Source organism: Vidua macroura, chromosome 31 (assembly GCF_024509145.1).
Source record: "Vidua macroura isolate BioBank_ID:100142 chromosome 31, ASM2450914v1, whole genome shotgun sequence".
In the NCBI taxonomy this organism is placed as follows: domain Eukaryota; kingdom Metazoa; phylum Chordata; class Aves; order Passeriformes; family Viduidae; genus Vidua; species Vidua macroura.
This window is the reverse complement of record NC_071601.1, coordinates 752,615-765,981: the sequence shown is the minus strand read 5'-3', so window position 1 is coordinate 765,981 and position 13,367 is coordinate 752,615. Positions and strand designations below refer to the sequence as shown.

General features: G+C 45.8%; 1 long non-coding RNA gene across 1 annotated transcript; it reads right to left on the bottom strand.

Moving 5' to 3' along the window:
* Positions 1-10,389: 10,389 nt before the first annotated feature.
* Positions 10,390-12,448, bottom strand: LOC128820814 (uncharacterized). Its single transcript, XR_008440972.1, has 3 exons — positions 12,282-12,448; positions 11,924-12,139; positions 10,390-11,402 (listed from the first exon to the last, which is right to left on the bottom strand). It is a non-coding gene; the product is annotated as an uncharacterized LOC128820814 (long non-coding RNA).
* Positions 12,449-13,367: the final 919 nt, after the last annotated feature.

Genomic DNA, 13,367 nt, shown 5'->3' with positions numbered 1-13,367 from the left:
GACTGAAATAAAAAAGTAACTCATTTAACACATAACTTCCTGATTTTATCAAGAGAAAGGCTTGCCAGTGTGGAGGGATAAACAGACCTTTAAAGGTCTTCCATCCCAGATCATCTCTCCTTGGAAAGATCCTGTCCATTTTGATGCACGGTACACTACGTTCCTTCCTGCACCAGGGGATGAGTCATGGCTACATGACTCCGTGGGTGGCCAGAAGTGATATCTCCACCACTTACATCTTAATTCCTGATTATCCCATGATGTTCTCCAGCTCCTGCTCCCTCACTTAGCACACAGCAGAGGGTTACCCATGTCCCAGTCTCCCCACAATCCCCTGATTTCCCTGTTTCCCACAGCTGCTGCTGTGGGGTGGCCTTGGCCAAGGACATGGGGGTGATGCTTTGCCCCTTTAGTCCACAGGACCTCCCGTTCCCTTGTAGTCCTGGCCCACACAGAGAGCCAGAAGTCATTGCTCAGAGCCTGTTTCTTTTATTAGCCGACACTCTGTATTTTTAGGGATTTTTTGGAAGTTGTGAATGTCAATCACACCCATGATGAGATCTCTCAACTCATATTTTTGAAAGGAGAAAGCTTTTCTTGGCACTCAGCAGCATCCCACGCTTCCATCACGCTGGAGGCTCTTGTGTCCGGGGGTCTGGGTAAACTCTGGGTGACCCCAAGATCTGCAAGTATTTATAAAACATGTTTAGGCAGGGTTTTCCCTCACAGCACCAGGAGCTGATCTGTTTGTGCCTTGCATTTTGTGTTCTTGCTGTTCTCCAGGAGCACCAGGGAGGCACTAGGAAGGGGAGGCGTGTTCGGTGCTCCAGCAGCACCCCGGCATAGGATCACAGCCTCCTTGTGCTGCTTGGTTAAAGGCTTTTTTCATCCTGATCAATACCCTAATTGAGCTGTGTGGTCTTCCATCTTCCAGGCATTTATTCAGATCAGGGGAACAAACACTAAATATAGAGAGGTATGTAAGCCAGAATCAGAGTTGTGTAAATCTGGAGCTACTTCATTTAAATAACTGGGGGATGGATCCAGCTGAGTGTTTGGTGTACGTGGAGTACAGATAATTACAATTAATGGGGATTTACTTTAAGCAAAGTAGGTCAGAAAAAAATGACATCTTATTGTGTCATTAGTTTCCATCAATTACTTCCATGTTGTTTGCTCAGTTCCCAAGTCAAACGAGTGTGGGCTGACAGCCTTGCAAGCTCAACTTGGTATTGTCTCTAAAAATCAAACTGCATTATTTCTGCCTCATGCATCATCACTAACAATAAAGCATCCACTGCTGGAATAGAGCAGGTGGCTTTGTTATTCATGCATGAGGCAGAAAAAGCTCCAGCTTCCGTTGCCACGACGTTCATGTGTCCACAGGATCAAAAGTTGGATGTGTTGGTAAACTTAGTAGTTATTGTGTGAGCTTGACTTAGAAGACTCACTTAGGCCAGTCCTTCTGTTGATTAACTTTGTTAATTTCTATTAACCTCTTTGAATGCTACATGTATATACCAGGGAGGATCAGCAGGATGCTGCTTTTGCTGCCACTTGTCAGCAGCACTGTCATAGAATCGTGGAATGGTTTGGGTTGGAAGTGATTTCTTAAAGCTCAGTCAGTTACAGCGCCCTGCCATGGGCAAGGGCACCTTCCACTATCCCAGGTTGCTACAAGCCCCATCCAACCTAGCCTTGGATACTTCCAGGCATCCAGGGGCAGCCCCAGCTCCTCTGGGCAACCTGTGCCAGAGCCTCACCACCCTCATTGTAAAAAAATAATTTCTTGTATCTAATCTAAACTAACCTTCCTTCAGTTTAAAACCATCAATCCCTGTCCCCTTCGTCCCCATCTGTCTCACAGACCCCCTTCAAGTACTAAAAGGCTGCAATAAGTTCTCCCTGGATCCTTCTCTTCTCCAGGTGAACACCCCCAGCTCTCTCAGCCTGGCTCCAGAGCAGAGGGCCTTCAGCCCTTGGAGCAGCTCCGTGGCCTCCTCTGGAGTCTCTCCAGCAGCTCCATGTCCTTCTGCTGTTGGCCCCAGGGCTGGAGGCAGTTCTGCAGTTGGGGTTTCACCTGAGGGGGGGCAGAGGGGCAGAATCTCCCCCTTCCCTGCTGCCCAAGCTGGGGGATCAGCCCAGGGCATGGGGAGTTTCTGCGATGTGAGAGCACATGGCCAGGGCATGTCCAGCTCTCACCCACCACTTTGTGACACTGGGCTCTCTAGGAATAGTGCAGAAGGTCCCAAATGTTCTCTATTGAAAAGCCAGTTCACAGCCATCATAGGAACTGCCTCTAAACCAGTGTGAGGAATGTTTGGTGAACCTTTCCAATTCCATCCCTTCTCTTTTATATGAGGGCTTCATCTTTGAGTGTTCATTTTAGCAATGCAATTGACTGTAAGTGGTATCAGTGACTGCCAATAGTGTTAGTCCTTACTGATCATAAAATCATGGATTCACCGAGTGTTTTGGGTAGAAGAAGGGACCTTAAGGACCTTGATCTATTCCCTGCCATGGGTTGGGAATCTCCCACTAGACCAGGTTGTTCAGAGCCTCATCCAGACTTTAAACAACTGAATATGGTTTTTCTCACAGCTGGACCAGGTGCTTCACTGCCAGTTCCTTACAAGTCCCTGAAACATATTCAGGTCCTCGAGTGTCACATGATAAAACCTGGATACCAATTCCCCATATAAAATTATATGAATCCCAAACTTGTGTCTTTTGGACAGAAATGTTACATTTTAATCACTTTACACCTCCTGACAAATTTAAGAATTAGTATGGTCTTGAGACATGTGCATTAGCAGACTTCATTGCTCCTGTTATCTAGATCTTACCTGCGGTGACAGGGTTTATTCAGCTCTCCTCAGGCTCCCTTTAATCTCCTGAGAGCTGCAGCTGTTTTCATTTATTGCTGTGCATCAAAAGGAACCTATCTGCTCTCTCTGCTTCCCCCAAAATGCCTTTGTGGGACACCATTTCAATGCCATCAGCTGAACCAGTGACACTGGATGCCTGGTCCTGGGGCCACCTGGGGTGTGGAGCTGGCTAGGAGAGGGTGACTCCAGGATTTCCATCCTTCCTGCCTTTTCTGGAAGTTCTTGCATCTTTCCCATTAAACCAAACGCAGGATAATCCCCTCAGTCCTGCTCCTTGCGAAACTCATTACACGGTAGGAAGAAGCAACGTGACTTCATCAGCCAAGGAGGGTGGTGAGCAGTGCAGGGAACTGTGTTTCTCTCCTTGGAAAAGCTTTAACAGCTCAGGCCTCCAGTTTGATGGACTTGCTCAGTGCTTTTCCAAGCCGGGATTTAGGAAAAGTGACTACACAGCATTTCCTACTTCCCCCCATGGGATTCCAGTGATTTAATTGGCTCTGAAGGGCAGGGATGTATCTCATAGAGTAGCTGGCTGCTGTTGTCACTGTGCCACGCTGCTCTTCAGAGCACAGTGAAAAATAAACTTATCAGGCAATGCTTCTCCTTCCAAGCAGGGTGAAGGTTGGCCCCTGTGCCAATGGGAAGTGTGGGTAACATCCAGATTTTCTGTTTTCTGGGTCACTAGAAAAGCCAATGTGGAGCCATGGACCATGGGAAGAAGTGGAGCTGGATTTCACACCTTAACTAAGGTAAGGTATATTCCTTGTAAAATGATTCCACTTCCCACAGTCCCCGATGCTTGTATTTTTATAACTGATAATCACTGAATCACAGAATGGTTTGAGTTGGAAGGGACCTGAAAGATCATCTCTTCCCACCCCCTGCCATGGGCAGGGATACCTTCCACTATCCCAGGTTGATCCAAATCCCATCCAGCCTGGCCTTGGACAATTCCAGGGATCCAGGGGCAGCCACAGCTTCTCTGGGTAACCTGTGCCAGGGCCTCACCACCCTCACAGGGAAGAATTCTTTCCCAATAGCCCATCTATCCCTGCCCTCTGGCAGTGGGAAGCCATTCCCCCTTCTCCTATCCCTCCATCCCTTGTCCCAAATCCCTCTCCAGCTCTTCTGGAGCCCCTTTAGGCTCTGGAAGGGGCTCTGAAGTCTCCCTGGATCCTTCTCTTCTCTAGGTGAACATTCCCAGCTCTCCCAGCCTGGCTCCAGAGCAGAAGGAACCTTCAGAGCATCTCCGTAGCATCCTCTGGACTCAGTCCAACAGGTCCATGTCCTTCTTATGTTGGAGGCCCCAGAGCTGGAAGCAGCACCTCAAGTTGGGTCTCATGATGCTGTAAACCTGCCCCAAACCTCTGAATGCAACAGAATATTTTTCTGGTATTTAACGCTGTCACTACAGAATTGTTAATTAAATGCATGACCTTTTACATCAAACTAAATTTAGACAGGATGTTGCACAAATCCAAACATACCTGGGTTTCCCCCTAGAAAAAAGTCAAGGAAAAGGTGACTGGTGACTGGTGACTCCAGCTTCTTCCATTTCCCTCTGGCTGAAACATCAGCCCAACCATTGCCTCTTTCCAATGTGGGCTGCTACACCTTGGTGACTTCTCTTCTTGGTTGTTCTTCTAGACAAAATACTGCAGGGAAATCACCTTCCCCTGATTCCCAGCTGATCTTCTGAGATCCTCTATGGCCCATTTTCCTAAAGCTCTGTCCACACCAGGTCTTCTTGCTTTTCTGTCCTTTTTCATCCTGAGGGCAGAATTTCCATTTCCATTCAATTCCTGTTGTTTATGGTGTGAACCTTGGAGTTGTCCTGTGCAGGGCCAGGTGTTGGATTTTGATGAACCTTGTGGGTCCCTTCCATCTCTGGATGTTCTTTAATTCTGTGTCGGTGACACCTTTGCAGCCCTCCTCTTCTCATGCACCACAGGGGATTCTGACTTTTGTGTCCTTTTGCACTCAGTAAATCTCCCCCTGCCTTGGCTCCACTTCAACCACCATTTTTCCCACTTTGGTCCTGGGTGGGAATGTAGGGTCTCAGAATATTTCGGGTTGGAAGGGATCTTAAAAATCATCTAATTCCAGTCCCTTGCCTGGGATTTTCCCATCCCATGACTTTGTCCTCTCCTAGATCAGCTTCTCTTGGCAGGAACAGGCTCTGGTTTCAGGCAACAGCATTGAATTTTTACCGATTTTGGGGAAATCCATTCACCTGCCTTTGTCACTTGGCATTAAGTGTAAGGAGATGGGGCATAAAGACTCTTCCATAATGGTGCAAAACCCTTTTTTGTAGGATAACAAACACTCTCTTTATTTCTTTCTTTCTTTTATTCTCCTGCCATATTAAAAGCATCACCAATCCCCTTTCTATGTTTTTAAATGCTTTTAATTATTTTGGCTTTGCACAGGTCATTTAATAACTCAGGGGATGGATGAGATTTGCCCAGATTGAACTGGACGCTGGAAGTCTTTCATCTCTATGGCAAGAATTATCACGTGGCTGTTTCAGACAACATCTCAGAATTCTCTGGCTATTCTGAAGTCCTGGTTCAGGCACACTCTGTGCTTTCTGACATGTGCAATCACCAGCATTTCCAGATTTGCCAAGTGCTCTTATAATTTCTTCCATCTGCCAGTGCACACAATATTTCTGAATTTGTTAATTAAGGAACTGAAGTTTTGCCCTGAGACACCAGAGTAACTGTTTCAGTTTCTTTGCACGGAAAACTGATGCCTGCCTTGTCCATAATTACCTAAATTGTTGAGAAAAAAAATAATTCTGCTTTCATGTTGATTCACTTTTGTAATTTCATTGCCGGGGCTAAGTGTGGCGCCCATTTAAATTATCTCCTGCTCTCATTTTACTCAAGACATGTTATTTGCTAACAAAGATTCCATATGGAAAAACTGGAAGGTGACAACTACCTCCTTCATCAATGCAAATGACAATAATCTCCTCTCCTCCACCGTGTAAATATAAACACTGAATCATCCCAGACAGAAATACCCTCCTGCATTTACAAATATGAATGTGCAAAGGAGACACCTGCTCTCATTTATGGAGTCATAAAACTCAAGTTTACCCAGTGATTCCATGACAAATCATTCAGGAGATCAGCAGTAGCATGGACACAGACTAAAAATGTCCTCAGTGTTTATTCCAAGAATATGGACATTCTTCACCCTTTGGTTACACTTGCACTTGGAAAGAGAAGATTAATTTTCCTTCTTGTAAGATTATTGGAATTATTTATTTTAAAAACCAGCCCATACAATTCCACTATAATTTATTTTTTTCTAATAGATCTTTGATATTATTAATAGCCTCTATATAGCTTCTAAAGCAACATCAAACCTTCCACAAGTGATCACCTCTTGGACTAAGTGCTGTTGGGTGTGCAGAGGCTTCTGCTGAGAATGGTCTCAGGGTGATGCTCCTTTTTGTCAGAAACTCAAGTGATAGAAGAGCACATGGAAGTGTTTGCCATCAGACTTCTAGATGTTCAGTTCTGTAGTTGACAGTACTTGAGTTCAACCATAAAATCCCAGAATGGTTTGAGTTGTAGGGGAACATAAAGATCATCCCCTTCTACCCCCTGCCATGGGCCACCTTCCACTACCCCAGGTTGCTCCAAGCCCCATCCAACCTTGTCTTGGACACTTCCAGGGATCCAGGGGCAGCCACAGCTTCTCTGGACAACCTGTGCTAGGGCCTCATCACCCTCACAGGGAATATTTTTTTCCCAATATCCCATCTATCCCTGCCCTCTGGCAGTTAAAGCCGTTCCCTCTTGACCAACTTTTGAAGAAGGCTATGAAAGTTTATGACTTCCAGAGGATCTGTTGACTGCAGCAACCTCTTTTCCTCCTGAATCTCCATGAATCCTCTCAGTGGCACTGGGCAAACTTCACCCAAAATTGTATTTAACAGGAGCATTGCAGACCTACAGCCCCCTGCCCCCTGTGACAGACCCTGCACAAGAAGAGCATCCTCAGGGCTCAATCTTTTCTCAGCCCCACTTGGGGCTGTTGGAAGAACCTGCAAGTGCAGGCAGCTTTGTGGGGTCTGGGTCTGAAAGGTATTTTGGTAGATGTGACAGTCCAGCTGTGGTGTAAAACATCTCTGAGCTGAGGATGAAAAACTTTGTCAAAATTCTTGAACAAGAGGAGAAAACCCTGTCAGAAAATCTCCCTGGGATGTGTTTGGCTGCATTGTGCCATAACCCAGCACAGCAGAACACAGGAGCAGTTCCTGCTGAGTTACTTTTTGCATAAGAATATTAAACCTAAATGCATAAAATAGTACCATCCTTTTTCTCAGAGACTGTATCATAGAATCACAAAATGGTTTGGTTGGAAAGGACCTTGAAGATCATCTCATTCCAACCCCCTGCTGTAGTCAGGGACACCTTCCACAGACCAGGTTGCTCCCAGCCACTGTTTCCTAAACAAAGTTAAATCAATAAACCTGCACATGGCTCCATGAATCTTGCAGAGGAGACGAAAGTTAGCACCTCCAAAGGCAACCCTTCTCTCACCCTGCTGAAAATCCAAATTCTGCAGGCTCTGCTGTCTTCTCTTTTCATTCCTCCTCGTGCTTTGAGCCATTCTTTTCTCCACAAGGATGGGTGTTTCGATGCTTGCCTTCTAATGAGCCACAATTATAGCCTTTCCCAGGATCTTCTGCTGCCAAATTGGAGGGGGGAAAGAGAGAAAAGGTTTTTAAAAATAAGAGGGAGAGGCTAATGCTTGCAAAGACATATGTGTTTAGTGTTGTTGGCAGATTTGTAAACTTATTAGTGCCTCCACACACCATGTAATTAAGATCTACTGGTAATTAGTCAATAGTTAAAAATAGGGGTTGGTATTGTGCTGCTGAAAACGCCTACAAAATAATGTGTTCGCTGCTCTCAAGATGCAGTTAGTGTCTCTAAAAAATGTTAATTTAAAAAAATATGTATTCGTTGCAGAAGCAGATTTTTCAGCAAAGAGATTTTGGCGAGTTTGTGTGTGTGTGCACGTGTGCAACCAACCTATTTATCTTTCAACATTTCTATGTGTTTGTGTGATGTCCAAAGAGCCTGACTGCATGTTTTGTCTTGGATAAAAATGTTAAGCTACAAAACTGCAGACTCGGCACAGCCGTGGAGAGGGAACGGGAGCTGTTCTCATTTGTCGATTTCCATTGGAATAAACCTGCTCATCAAAGGAAATTGTTCAGAAATCCATGGGAATGGCAGATGTGCAGCACCATGGGGCAGATGTCTGGTGTTTGGAGAGCCACATTGTGTATTTTCTAAATATTCAGGGATTACCACAGTCTATGGATATAATCCTTTAGTAACCTGGAATGTCGAAGAAACACAAAAGCTCTAATGCCTTGTAGCAAACAATTTGGCTAAACTGCCCTGGAAGAGCAGGATAGAAGTTGCTTGTCTTTATGCCATGAAAGAAGACCCAAAAGAGGTGATGTGGTTTTTTAAGATTTCTTAACTCCTGCTATATAACGTGCTCCAGAGCTGTGAGAGTTGCTGGTGATGTTCTGAAAGGACGTCTCATTTGGCTGTCATAAGCAATCTGCAGTGATTTGTTGTGCAGACAGGCATTTGTCTCAAGTAATCCAAAGGGCTTATTGTGATTGCTTGCTAGATCCAAGGAACGTAGAGTCGACTCAATGGGGGATTCATTTATTATGCTCCCAAACCTCTTCTAAATCTTTCCTTATGTCACGTCAATGGATTTGTCAGACCACCCTCAGACACTGGTGGGGGAGATTTACCTTTGCCAAGCAAAGTTGGTTGCTGTGTTGATAGAGCTGCTCCTGAAGTGCCTGTGGAGAAGAGAATTCTGCTCCAGGAAAGAAACTGGACTTTGTTTTGTGCTCTGGAGAGATGCACTTGTTGTTGATCCTAAGGAAAAAAAAAAAAACCCTACTCCAAATCCAGGGTAAAGCAGAAAAGACCAAGCCTGGACTGTCCTACAAAAGACAACAAAGTTATTTCATGGGTTGTTCATGATACCACATGAGTTCATGGAGTCATAGAATAACAGAATGGGTTGGGTTAGAAGGAACCTAAAAAACCATCTCATTCCTGCCATGGGCAGGGACACCTTCCACTATCCCAGGTTGCTCCAAACCCCACCCAGTCTGGCCTTGGGCACTTCCAGGGGTGGAGCAGCCACAGCTTCTCTGGGAAACCTGTGCAAGGGCCTCACCACCCTCACAGGGAACAATTCCTTCCCAGTATCTCATCTATCCCTGTTCTCTGTCAGTGTGAAACCTTTTCCTGTCTCTGCAGGCCCTTGTAAATGCTGTTTCTCTAACTTTCCTGTTGTCTCCTTTTAGCTACTGTAAGGCCACAATTATGTCACCCCAAAGCCTTCTCTCTTCCAGGTTGAAAAGTCCCTACTTCCTCAATCTTTCCTCTCAGAAGAGGTGCCCCATCCTCTGGTCATTTTGGTGCCTCTTGTGGACTTACTCCAACCCATGTCCTTCCTCACCCCAGGTGGGGTCTCGACTGGGGCAGATGGGCAGAATCCCCCCCCACTCCACACTAGGATAAGCCCAGGACATGGGGCTTTCAGGGCCAGGGCACATCCAGCCTCTTGCCAGCACCCCCTAGTCCTTCTCCCAGGACTGTTCTTGATAGGTGACATCTGGAAAATCCTCTGAGCATCCCTGCTATGGCATTGTTACCTTTGAGTTCACAGTAGGATTTATAGTAATGTTTCTTTGATGCTGAAAATGAATTTCAATTTCATTGTGTTCAACTGTGGTATTTATAGAGTGAGTTTTCTGCTAAAAAAACTTATTTTCAAATAGCTTTTTCAGGTATGAATGTGTCCTTTGAATCATCTCACCCATTTCCAAGTCCTCTTTCCCTGGTTAAGAGTGGCAGTTAACCACCACCTGGCAAATACTTTAGGAATGTCATAAAGTTCATTACACAGAACTCATGAGTAGAACGCTGTTATATGATGATAACTAAAATGTATTAGATGCATACTGGGGATGCAGTTTGTTTCTAATCAAACAAAGTCACACACTGGGGGAAAAAAAGTGTACAAACAAATTATAGAATCACAGAATTTGGGTTGGAAGGGACCTTAAAGATCATCTCATTCCATAAGCAGGGACACCTTCCTCTAGATGAGTTTGCTCAAAGCCCCATCCTCAATGCCCATCCCCAAATGAAGTGAAACCAGCAGCCTTTGAACAAGGAGTGGCTTTAAGATTTCCCTTCTTTGGGAACTGTTCCTGTCATCTGCAGCTTCACCTGGGAGAAGACATTGATAGGATGTCTTTTGTCTCCTTGGGGGTCTAGTAGAAACTGTTGGAGGGATGAAGGAATTGTTGGAGCAGATAGGAATAATAAAGACACAGAAAGTTAGAGGTGGGCACTCTGAGGGTGTGATCTCCCCAGCCTTGTTTCCTCAATAAACTAGAAAAACATTTTGAAAACCCTTTTATTCCCTCAGCTCTTTTCTGCTTCACTTCTTCCAGCTCTTTTATAAATCACCATTCCCAAATCTCACTGTCCAGCCTGGGCTCACTCGGGACTCAAACACATGCTGCAGCATCACCTTGGGCTAGGTGCACATTTCTCCTGGAGCAAATCTCCATTTACCAGCTGATCAGCCACCACTGGGGAGCACCAGCTGATCCCCACTCATGCCAGAGCCTGCGAAGAAGTCACTGCATGAGAACTGCTGGGGCGTGAGGACCTCCGGGACACGCGGCTGCCAAGGCTGGACAGTGACAAACCTCTCCAGAGGCACTCAGGACATCTGCACAGCCTGCAAAATCCTGGAGGAGTCTAGGACTGGGAATAGGAAACAACTTCTGGCCTGTTCCAGAATGTGAACTAGGAAGAAAAGCCCATTTGAGGCAAATGGCAACAAGTTCAAGGAGTCCTCTGGGGTGAAAATGTATGGAAAGTAGAATTATTAAAGACAAATATGTGCTTTCCTTGATCTTACTTTTCTTATAGGACCTTGCTAATAGCCAACAGTGGGGAGAAAATGTGAGGTGAATGCTCAATTTCACAGAATCATACGGGTTGGAAAAGTCTTCAAAGGGCATCAAGTCCAAACTTGGACCACTTTGGCAACTAAACCAGAGCATTCAGTGTCACTTCCAGCTGTTCCTTGAACACCTCCAGGGATGGTGATTCTACCATCTCGCTGGGCCTGTCCCAGTTTTTAACAACCTATTTTGTAAAGAAAGTCCTCCTGAAGTGCAAATATTTGAAGCAATCCAGCTGCTGTAATGCTCCTGGGGCACCCTGCTCCATTGGAGCCTGCACAGGACCAGGATGACCCAGGGTGAGGAGAGGCTGGAGCAGTCCCTGTGCTCCTGTCCCTGCAATACACAGCCTGTCGGGGTTTGCTGCCCAACCATGTATTTTCTTCTCAGTTTGGAGTTTTGCTTTGAAAGGCATTTCTGGTGACTCTGATTTGTGATGACAGCAACTTCAGTGGCATTTAAAGAGACTGGAAGGAAGAGACAAATAAGCTTGAAGATTGCTTAATAAAGCAGTGGAAGAATTGTTCTTCCCTGTGAGGTTCCTAAACACAAAGCCAGGTGTGGGAATTCATCTCGTCTTGTTTTAGCCATCTAGAAGTTGGACATCTTCCTTGTCCAAGCTGATCCTTCAGAGTTTCTCTGGAGGATTTGGAGAGGATGCCAGCACAACTGGAAGGCAATTCCCTTCCCTGTTTAGGCACATATTTTAGGACAGAAGGAACTATGCTCTGGAGGTGCCCAGTCTTTTTCTGCTGACTGGACAGAAATTTAACTTTTAGAGAGGGGAAATTAGGCAAGGGCAACCGAGACCAGACAGAGTGAGAAGAACCTTGTTGAGAGATAGATCCTTTGATTAGGTGACACTTTGCGTCTTGCTTCTTGGGTTGCCAGAGAGCCGGGAATATTGAGTTTGGTCTTTGGGAAGTGTCACAAACTGTTCCTTGTGGCATCTCCCATGGGAAACCCAGCCAGAACCAGAGAAACCCACCTGCTCTGCTCAGGGGATGGGCAGAGGGAATTCCATGGAGGTGAAGCAAAGCTGGAGGACAGCAAGGACTCCTCAAAGAGAAGTGTGAGGAACTCAGTTCTCTGCTGGTTAGGCTGATCAGAAGGGGCACAAGGGAGTCTGTGGCACAAATGCTCAGGTTGAGTCTCAGAGAGGATAACAAGCTCTGGCATTTTTAGGGCAGAATGGAAAGAAGATCTTAAAAAAAAAAAAAGAAAAAAAGAAGCTGAAACAGCAGCAAACAATAACTCTTGATCTAAATCTTACAGATCACTGTACTTGCAGTGGGGCAACTGTCCAGATGAAGACTGCAAAACTGGGCCTGTTGAATGAGACCTACCATGACCCAAAAAGTTCTTAATTGTCCTTCCACCACCAGCAGAGATTGTACAGGCTTGACTAATCACTCTGCAGCACCTGTAATATTTCATCTTAAGAGAGGAAAGCCCATTTTTCTGAGACATTCCCATCCCTGTCTTGTTGCTGTGGACTCCCTCTCCAGGACATGTTCAATACCAGGCTGGGTAAGGATTTGAGTGACCTGATTTAGTGGAAGGTATCTCTGCCCATGGCAAAGGATTGGAATTGGATGTTCTTTACAGGTCACCCCCAACAGAAAACATTCCACGATTCTATGATTCAATAAAGAGAGACTTAGTTCATAGACCTGAACATGAACAGTTCTGGGAATGGCAGAGGGAATGGTTTTAAACTAGGAGAGGTTTAGTTTAGAGATCAGGAAGGAAATGTTCCCTGTGAGGGTGGGGAGGCCCTGGCACAGGCTGCCCAGAGAAGCTGTTCTGGATCCCTGGAAGTGTCCAAGGCCAGGCTGGACAGGGCTTGGAGCACCTGGGATAGTGGAAGATGTCCTTGCCCATGGCAGGGGCGAGACTAGATAAGCTTTTGAATCCATTCCAAGGCAAGCCATTCTCTGATTCTGTGATCCTGTTGATCCTGCTTAGGACTGGTCAGAAATGCCCCCAAGAAATCTCCAGATGAGAACGGCACTCATTGCTCTTTCAAATCAATGCTGTTCAAGGTGCTGAGGATGCAGCATGCCTGGAGCCTGACTGCTCATTAGTTAACATTCCAGGGAGAATCTACTGGTTCCACTCCCGTGAGCACCGAGTTTCCCTCCTCGGTGTGGCTGCAGCTCCCAGCTGCCGGGAGGATTTGGTGCAAGGTGGTCGGGCCAGCAGGGTGAGAGGCAGCAAACTCCTGTTTTCAGGAGCTGCCAGGGGTAATGTTGTGACACTCGGGGGACAAGCACACACCCTGTTCCTTGCTCCAGGTTTCTCACAGGGAGTCCAGCAACCTTGGATTGCTAATTTGTGCTTTCAGGATATCATGTACGCTACTGCTTCCACCTCCTTGTCAGGAGCTCTTTTATCACTTTTTGATTAAACAAAACATTTAAATCCTTATC